The sequence below is a fragment of the Pan troglodytes genome, chromosome 2 (assembly GCF_028858775.2).
Source record: "Pan troglodytes isolate AG18354 chromosome 2, NHGRI_mPanTro3-v2.0_pri, whole genome shotgun sequence".
Taxonomy (NCBI): Eukaryota; Metazoa; Chordata; class Mammalia; order Primates; family Hominidae; genus Pan; species Pan troglodytes.
The window spans coordinates 62,191,116-62,199,263 of NC_086015.1; positions in this window are offsets into that span (position 1 = coordinate 62,191,116).

Genomic DNA, 8,148 nt, shown 5'->3' on the forward strand with positions numbered 1-8,148 from the left:
CTTGGTGTTCTTGGATGATGTCGCTTCTGAATAAATTGTTTAATCCTAGGAGTTCAACACCCTCAGCCTGGGTAACAGCAAGACCCAGCCTCTGCAAAAAATTAAAAAATTAGCCAGCATGGTAATGCATGCCTGTAGTCCCAGCTACTCAGGAGGCGGAGGCAGGAGGATTGCTTGAGCCTGAGAGGCCAAGGTTGCAGTGAGCTGTGTTTGCAACCCTGCACTCTAGCCTGGGCAACAGAGCAAGACAGTGTAACACACACACACACACACACAGGCACATCTTTGGAGCCCCAGATCAGCTCTTCCAACCCCTTAAGGGACACAAAACTAGCAACTTGTTTTGACAATGAACCTGGGCTCCTTTTGTGGGGGTGGGGTGGGGCTGGTAAACAAGCTGTCACCTGTCACCCTGCTGTGCTTATTGTTGCTGCTGTCTTCCCCTCCCTTTGCCTCTGTTTCTCTTTTTTTTTTTTTTAATTTTCCTTTTTTGAGACAGAGTCTCACTCTGTTGCCCAGGCTGGAGTGCAGTGGCAGGATCTCTGCTCACTGCAGCCTCCGCCTCCCAGGTTCAAGTGATTCTTCTGCCTCAGCTTCCCAAGTAGCTGGGACTACAGGCGTGCACCACCATGCCTGGCTAATTTTTGTCTTTTTAGTAGAGATGTGGTTTCGCCGTGTTGGCCAGGCTGGTCTTGAACTCCTGACCTCAAGTGATCCGCCCTGCCTTGGTCTTCCAAAGTGCTGTATTACAGGCGTCAACCACTGCGACTGGCCTGTTTCTCCTTTTTCTAGAAGAGCTTTTGATTGCTGAATGCTTAGGAGGTACCTAGCACCCCTCCTCCGCCCCCACCTCCTCCTCCTCTGTCTCTGCCTCCTCCCCACCCCACAGCAGCGATACCGCTTTACAGATGGCACTACCACCTCAGGTGCTGCAATGACATGTTTGCAGATGCAAAGCTCACTTGGGGGCAGACCCTGGGCCCCTGCCTTCTTGACCCCAGGGTGCTAGCTCTACCCCCTGGTGATACCGCTGTGGAAACAGGAGTCCCCAGATAGGCCCCGGCAGGTGCCATGGTGATGGGAAATCACGGCTGGGCCCCCAGCCCTCTAGATGGGGGTTGGGGGTGGAGAGAAAAGCAGGGAAGGGAGACTGGATTCTTCTGACACCTGGCTGTCAATTGGGATCAATTGTTTGCCTCTGAGAGGAGCGAGGAAGAGAGTGGAGGAAAGGTCCTCTCCTCCCGGAGGGAGCAGCCTTATCTGTGGCCTGCATCAGGAAGCACTGCTTCCTGGACTCCTATCTGAGAAGGTCCGTGGGCTTCGGGATTCTGCAGTGGCGGGCAGTTCCCCCACTTGCCAAAGAGTTCATTCAGGCTCTGCCCGGTGGGGTCTGGCTGGGCCACAGTATCATGCTAGTTTGCCCACAGAGGACCACAGGGCGCAGCCATTGGTTTCTCTACTGTGAAGCCTGGCGGCTTTCTGTTGGGGGAGGCAGCATTTGTAAATTAACAGCATGGGCTTTGGTGTCAGGCACCCCAGAGCTTCAACGCTGGCTCTGCCGTTCATTAGCTGTGTGGCCCTGGGGAAGTCGCCTTGCCTCACCTCTCTGGGTGGTCGTGAGGATCAGATAAGAGCCCACAGGGAGCTGTAAGGAACAATTCCCTGCCAGAGTCTCAGCCACTGCTGTCTGTGACCAACACCTGCTGGAAGTGATGTTCCTGGCACAAGGCCGCCCCCTGGCTGCTTGTTGGCATCTGGGGCTACACCTGGTTGTCCCCTGCATGGGGGCGATGGTGATGTTACCCTGGGGTAAATTTCCCCACTAGAAGCCACTGCCTCCTGTTACATCAAAGACATCCCAGGGTGGGATGCACCTCTTTATCAGTCAATGGCTAGGACCACAGGGCAACCCTTACCTGCACCTGGGCTTGGCTGCTATGGAAACCAGCTGTTTGTGCAAATACCTTGAGAACTTTGAAACTTGACCCCGGACAGGCCTGGTGCCAGGTCCTTTCCGACTTTTGTGTTTTCTTTCCACCTTTCACTACTGACTTTGCCTCTTTCCTACCAGGAGTGGACAGGGCCGATGGAGGTGAAGCGGACAGCAGCTGCACTGCCCTGTAGAGATTCCCAGGCCCTGCCCACTTCAAAGCACACAAGCCCACCTCTTCCTCATCACATTTCCCTTTGCAACCCAGGGAGGCACTCACCAGGATGCTGCCAAGAAGGAAACATTTTATTAACATGTTTCTTTGTTTCTGATGTACTTATAACACTTGGGCCTCTTGACCAAGTCTAGTTTTAGGACTTCAAAGGGGCCTTGGAAGCCACATTTTGATGACTTTGGTGTAAAATGAGTAGGGCATATAGGGATTTAATTTCCCTTGAAAGTTGCACAGACTTAAAAATTAGCAGAATAGGCTAGCAGAATAGGCCAGATGCGGTGGCTCATATCTGTAATCCCAGCACTTTGGGAGGCCGAGGCAGGCGGATCACCTAAGGTCAACAGTTCCAGACCAGCCTGGCCAACATGGTGAAACCCCCTCTCTACTAAAGATAGAAAAATTAGCTGGGCGTTGTGGTGCAGCCTGTAATCTCACTACTCAGGAGGCTGAAGCAGGAGAGTTGCTTGAACCCGGGAGGCAGAGGCTGCAGTGAGCTGAGATCGTGCTACTGCACTCCATCTGGCCTAGGCAACAGAGTGAGATTCCATCTAAAAAAAATAATAAAACAAATAGTAGAATAAAGGTTAAAGGCAAAATGAGTGCTTGATCCTTGTCAACCCGCCAAGTTTATATTAAAAATGGGGAGTGCTGCTGTTAATTGAAGTGCGCATTAGCCTCAGTTCTCAGCCCTATGGAAGTAGAGTCAAGGAAAGAGATGGAGTCTTTCCAAATCTCCATTAACTTGGAGGGGGAAGAGGCTGTATAATCCGTATATTTCACGAATGAAAACTCCCAGAAATTAGTATCTTATGCAGGTATTTTTTCCCTTTCACAACAGTAAATCATAATTTGAGGAAGTAAAAATGTCACACTGGGGGCAGTAAGGGCTCAAGCAAGCCTGGATTCAGTTTATTTTTCTGGCTTTGTCCTAAGGATGCTGCCTAACGCATGGTGGGAGGAATCTTTCTAAACAAAGAGATCCTTCTCTGCTTCGTGATAAGGCTTTTGTCTGAGCCCCCAAGCCCACAGGGACCGGCTCATGGGCATGGAATTTAGGGAGACCCACTCCACAGCCCTCACACCCTTTTTCTCTCTTCCTCAAGAGTTCTCAAGAGCAGGCAGGAAATGGAGAATTTACGAGCCTGACTTGTGGCACGGATCCACATATCCAAGGGTGTTTTGTATTTTGGACTCGCTTATCTCCCCGGGACAAAGTACAAAGATGAAAGAATCTGCAAGCCTTTTGTTGCCCATGTTTCTCCCTCTGCCCTGACTGCCTTGCCAAGATACCAGAACACCTCTCCCTGTCGGGGGCTGCCCTCCCTTTCTAGGAAGTGGACGTGCTTAGGGCAAAGCTGGTGCTGAACCCCGGCAGGGTGTATTCAGAGGAGGAGAAAACCTCAGCAGAAGCACCAAGTCCTGGAAATGCCAGCTTCAGGCCCAGCTACAAGCAGCCTGCTCCATAGCAGCAGAATAACCTCGTGTAGCAGCAGCATTCAGAGAACAGCGGGTCACATGCTGCAGGTTCAAACCGGATTCCAAGCCCAGCGCTGCTGCTTACCAACCGAGATACCTCAGGCGGTCACCTTCTCTGTGCCTCACTGCTCTCATCTGTAAAATAGGGAAATAATGGGAAACTTCCATTCTAAAATCAGATGAACTCCAGAAAGGCATCTCCCCCTGCCTCCCTCCCGCTCAGCACATCCACCCCCCAACTGGCCTGGGCAAACTTTCCTCAACCCAAAGCTGTTGAGAGAGGGACTGCCTGAGTGTTGCAGAGATTCGGCTCCCCAAGGCAGACTGGAAGGGGCACCCCAGCTAGGGAAAGGGAGGCTTATGGAGAAGCCATTAAGTGTGGTGGCTCTAAGGTTGGGCTGGGGATTCAAATCCTGGCCCTGCCATGACCTCTGGCAGGCAAGTCACTGATCCTTCACAGAAAACTGTGCCTCAGTTTTCTTTCCAATGAAATGGGGTAACAGGACCCACCCCATAGAGTGTTCTGAGAACTCACTGACAAAATATACATAAAGAGCATTTCAGGCCAGGCATGGTGGCTCACTCCTGCAATCCCAGCACTTTGGGAGGCCAAGATGGGTGGATCACTTGAGGTCAGGAGTTCAAGACCAGCCTGGCCAACATGGTAAAACCCCGTTTCTACTAAAAATACAAAAATTAGCCAGATATGATAGCATGTGCCTGTAATCCCAGTGGGGAGGCTGAGGCAGAAGGGTTGCTTGAACCCAGGAGGTGGAGGTTGTGGTGAGCCAAGATCACGCCACTGTACTCCAGCCTGGGTGACAGAGACTGTCTCAAAAAAAAAAAAAAAAAAAAAAAAAGGCATTTCACAGAGTCCAGTACATGATAAGTGTTCATGAAATTACTATTATTGTTGTAAGGGAACTAAGACATTAAGTTCTGAGTCCTAGGAAAGCAGTGTGGTGTGGCAGACAGAGTCTTGGTCTGGGCATTAGGGTTAGGCAGTATCAGTAGGAGTGGGTGGGGTGGGGTGGGCCAACCACAGAACTCTGTCTGAGGTGGGATGTTGGTGGCCTCAGGGAGTGGCCAGAAAGGTGGGAGGAGAAAGGGGTGAGTCACATGCACCTAGGAGGGCTCCAGCCCACATGCCAGCCTGTTCTTGTCCCCTGGTTTCAGAGCTTCACCATTTTCCCTTTGCATAGGCCTAGGCCAGTGACAGACCTGAGGGCTGCTCCCACACTGCGCCATCCCAGGGATTGTTAGATGGATGGAGCTTAAATAAGTTAATAAACTAAGAGTAAGAAAATTATCATCGTAAGTAACACTAACGCTATGCACTGAGACTTACTATCACATTTTTTAAAGGAGAGTTTGTCAAGGCTCAGAAAGGTTTAGTGACTGGCCGGGCGCGGTGTCTCACGCCTGTAATCTCAGCATTTTGGGAGGCAGAGGCAGGTGGATCACTTGAGGTCAGGAGTTCAAGACCAGCCTGCCCAACATGGTGAAACACCACCTCTACTAAAAGCACAAAAATTAGCCGGGCGTGATGATGGGCGCCTGTAGTCCCAGCTACTTGGTAGGCTGAGACAGGAGAATCGCTTGAACCCGGCAGGCAGAAGTTGCAGTGAGCCGAGATCGCGCCATTGCACTCCAGCCTGGGCGACAGAGCAAGACTAAAAAGAAAGAAAAAAAAAAAGGTTTGGTGACTTCCCCAAGGTCACACAGGTAGTCATTAATGGTCAAGGCTGTGTTAAAACTCGGTAAACCTGTCTAGGAACGGGGCTGTGAAGTTGTGCACGGCTCCAGACACAGAAAACAGAAGCCAGAGGAGGCTCTCCCAGCGGGCCGTTGGCCTCCTTGGGCCCGCGGAAGGCGGCCCTTTGGGAGCGCCTCTCTGCACCGTCCCAGCTCCGCTCCCCTCTCGGGGAAGTTGTGGGCCTCGGGGGCGAGAGGACGACTGCCTGGGTTGTCGTCGCCGCAGTGACCGCTAGGGGTCGCCTTGGACACGCGAAATACGTCCGCAAGCGGAGTCCCTGCGGTGGGGAAGGCGCGGGCTCTCCCAGGCCAGGAGGAGGGGGACCCACCCACCTCTCTTCTTCTGCGCTGGTAAGTCCGGGGACTCCGGCGCAGAAGCTTCGGGGGTGGGGCAGAGAGGCTGTCTGGAGTTCTAGCAGCAGACCTTGCCCCGCAACCGATTGACTCCAGGGTCCTGCCGCCCCCAAGCCCCGCAACTCCTGACTTCCTCCCTTCACCCCTCACCCCCACTGTCCCCCGTAACAGAGCCAATGTGAAGTGCGCCTAGGCATAATTTACTTGAGCACATTTCCAGGGCACCTACTGTGTGCCAGGCTCGGCCCGCGGAGACACCCGAGTTACAGGGCAGGGCAGGATCAGCTCCGCGAGGCCAGGGCGTTTTGTCGTGTTGTTCACTTGCAGCCCGGGACACACAGTAGGCCCTCCGCCAGGAGAGAATGACTAACTGGTGCTTAGCTCCTGCTCAGGCAGCCTGCAGGCGAAAGGTTCATCAGTCACTACTGTGCGTGCCCCGGGGAGGCATCTCAGACCCAGCTATTCCACTTAACCTGAGTTTCTTCCCCAAATTTCCCAAACCCCTCACAGTCCATTTCACACGTGGAAAGACTGAGGCCCAGAGGGCAGTCTATACATCCGTGGCCTTTCTTGCCTTTCTAACTGGGGGTGTCCCAGGCTGCAACACTCTTCCCCTGTGCTTTGCCCCTGGCTAACTCATGTTCACAGTTCAGGTCTCAGTCAAACGGCACCTCTTCCAGGAAGCCTTCCCTGACCCACTCACTGCAACCTGGCTAAGCGTCTGCCTCCCCTTCTAGAGGGTGAAACCCTGAGAGCAGGAAGTACCTGGGCTCTGTCTTTCCTCATCTACATTTTGAGCCTGGCTTGGTGCCTGGCACAGGGTCAGAAGCTAATGACGTTTGTTGAATGAAAAGTGGAAGGCAAGTGGCCCCAGGGCCCTGTGGGTAGCCTCCTTCTCCCTGGTCAGGGAGGCAGAAGGTGTGAGGATCCAGGTGGCTGACTTTGTGGTACCGCCGAGGCATCAGGTGGGTCCTCCCCTGCCCCGCCCTGCCTGCGCCTCTCTCAAGTGCCCATCCCACTTCCTGGGAGAATTTTGTGTCTATAACACAAGGACGTGGGTTTTGGGGTTAAACCCAGAGATTCCTCAGTTTACTCATTTGTGAGAGTGACGCAAGACGGCCTGTTTGCAAATCACTGTGAGGATTAAGTGATGTAACAGTAAAGTCCCCAGCCCGGGGCCTGGCATGGAGTAGGTACACACCAGCGGGCACACCAGCCTCAGTGCCCTGGGGCAGTCACATGGTTTCCAAGCCTCCATTGCCCCACTTGGAAAGGAGGACATGAAAGCCTACTAATGGGGAGGATGGTTTAAGGCACACAGAGCACAGCTTAGCACCTGGCACCTCACGGGTGCTTGTGAAACTGCAGCTCATGTTGAGGGAGCACTTCCTCCCAGCCAGACACTGTCCAAGTGTTTTATATGCTGGTCTAGTGTCATTCTCCCAATACTAAGGGTAGTTCCCACTCTCACCCTCCTGTACAGATGAGGCCACTCCGCTAGCAAGGGACAGAGCTGCGTATCTGAGGAGCTGGACCCTAGAGTTGCCCTGGAAACCTCCTCAGCTGCGTGTCCAACGCTCCCTGAGGCCGGGGAAGACTGGGCCTCTTTTTGGACCCCCATTGGGTGCCTGGCACATAGTAGGTGTGCATCAGAGTTTGCTGAATGGAATAGAGGCTGCAGCACCCCGTGCGCCACCCCAGAGCCCTGTGGGTGTGAAGGTAAAGGCCTGGGCCCGTCCCTCGGGGGAAGGACAGGCACCTTGGGTGGGTTGTGGCCAGGCTCTGCACCCTTTTCCAGCCTGGTCTGTTCTTCTGCCTGTGGGACCCCCCAAGTCCCCCAGGGCAGCCCAGCCTCTCCTCTCTTTCAGGGCCTTGGCAACCCAGCCCTCATCGGCTGCATGTATCCTTGGAGATGAGGCTCTGGGAGCCCAAACACAGGCCGCAGAGCTGTGGGAAGAGCCATTCTTCCCTCCTCCACCTCTCCCTGCCCCTGGGGAGCTGTGGACCTCCCAGAACCAGGCCTGCTGGAAGGAATGCATCCAAAAGGAGGCCACCGCCCGAGTTGCCTGGAAGATCAACGATGGCCACAAGTACCTAAGGGAGGGGACCGTGCCCAGGAAGCAGCTCCAGCAGGCCCCATCCAGGTCAGCCTTGGTAGCAGGCCCAGTGCCTGCCACCAGCTCCCATGATAGCAAGGAGGTACAGGTTGGATGGCCAGAGACCAAGGGGGCCCAGAACCAGCTGTCCAAGGGGGCCCAGAACCAGCTGTCCAAGGGAGTGGGTGTCCAGGACTCCCCACCCAAGGGAGACAGAGTCTGGGAGGCCAGAAAAGCAACTCAGGGGCCAGCAGGTCAGACCAGGCCGGAGAGTTTAGAAATGAGGCAGGTCTCCCCAAGAA